Below are 1,367 nucleotides of genomic sequence, written 5' to 3'. Positions count from 1 at the left end.
CATCAGAAGATTCAGATATGTTTATTTGAATTTGTGTTGATGACCATTGAAGTGAAAACACAACATGTTTAAAATCCTCAAAGAGAACTCATTTAATCCCTATGAATATATATATTCTAGTCTGGTAAAAACTGATTTTTTTTCCCCCTTCATGTTATAAGTGGGCACCTGAATCCTAAGGTCATTAGTCAGAGAGTAGAAACTAGAATCTATGTATTCTGTCTTGATTAAAGTGGGTTTTTAAAAAAAAATTTTTTTCGGGGCACCTGGGTGGCTCAGTCGGTTAAGCGTCGACTTTGGCTCAGGTCATGATCTCATGGTTCCTGGGTTTAAGCCCGCGTTGGGCTCTGTGCTGACAGCTCAGAGTCCTGGAGCCTGCTTTTGATTCTGTCTCCCTCTCTCTCTGATCCTCCCCTGCTCACGCTGTCTCTCTGTCTCTCAAAAATAAATTAAAAAAAACCATTAAAAAATATTAAAAAATTTTTTTTCTTAATGTTTTCTTTATTTTTGAGAGAGAGACAGAGACAGAGACAGATACAGTGCCAACAGGGGAAGGTCAGAGAGAGAGGGAGACACAGAATTGGAAGACAGGCTCCAGGCTCTGAGCTAGCTGTCAGCACAGAGTCGGATGCGGGGCTCAAACTCACGAACTGTGAGATCATGACCTAAGCTGAAGTCAGACGTTTACCAACTGAGTCACCCAGGCGGGTTATTGATTAGATTAATTTCTTTAGGACCCCATGAAGTACTGTTATTTTTTTGTGTTGTAGCTGGGGTAGTTGAGGTACAGAAAGAGTCTAAGTTTCCATCCACAGCTGCTAGTCAGGAGCGCACGTAGGTTTCAAGGCTAGATAATCTGACTGCAGACCTGGCTCTAAATCACCATCAGACTGCTTTTCAGTGGCAGCATCATTTTTTGTCTTCAATCTCAAAGACATGAAGTTTCTGACTTTTTCCTTGCCTTTGCTCTTGTTTCTCAGGTCTTTTCCCAGGTCCTGGTGTTTCCAAGTTTTATGTGTTCATTACCTGTCCTCACTTCTTAACTGTTGTGTGCTCCAGGTCCCATCCTCTTCTCATTCTGATGGCAGCGGCCCACATGATGGGAAACCGTCTCTGCCATAGGGCGAGAATTGTATCATCTTAGCAGTGAAAGCAGGGCTCCAAGGTAGTCCATTCCAGACTCTGATTTCACAGATGAGAACACTGAGGCACAGGGCAGAGGAGGGATTTCCCGGAGCTCAATCAAGGAATCAGGAGCTCGGGGTCCTGGGACAAGACCTGGGTTGGGCCATCCAGACTGGTCCAGCCTCCACTGGTCATGAGCTTGTCACTTCTGGCTTAATACTGCTTGTGGATTTTTTTTTTTT

The 1,367-nt window shown here is 43.8% G+C and overlaps 1 protein-coding gene across 1 annotated transcript in view; it reads right to left on the bottom strand.

The window, feature by feature from the left end:
* The window catches only part of ABCA1 (ATP binding cassette subfamily A member 1), a 128,189-nt gene that overhangs the window by 105,533 nt on the left and 21,289 nt on the right, over positions 1 to 1,367 (bottom strand). The gene's annotated exons all lie outside the window — the stretch shown is intronic.

Source organism: Suricata suricatta, chromosome 13, assembly GCF_006229205.1.
Source record: "Suricata suricatta isolate VVHF042 chromosome 13, meerkat_22Aug2017_6uvM2_HiC, whole genome shotgun sequence".
NCBI classification, from domain to species: Eukaryota; Metazoa; Chordata; class Mammalia; order Carnivora; family Herpestidae; genus Suricata; species Suricata suricatta.
This window is presented reverse-complemented; position numbering and strand designations above follow the sequence as displayed.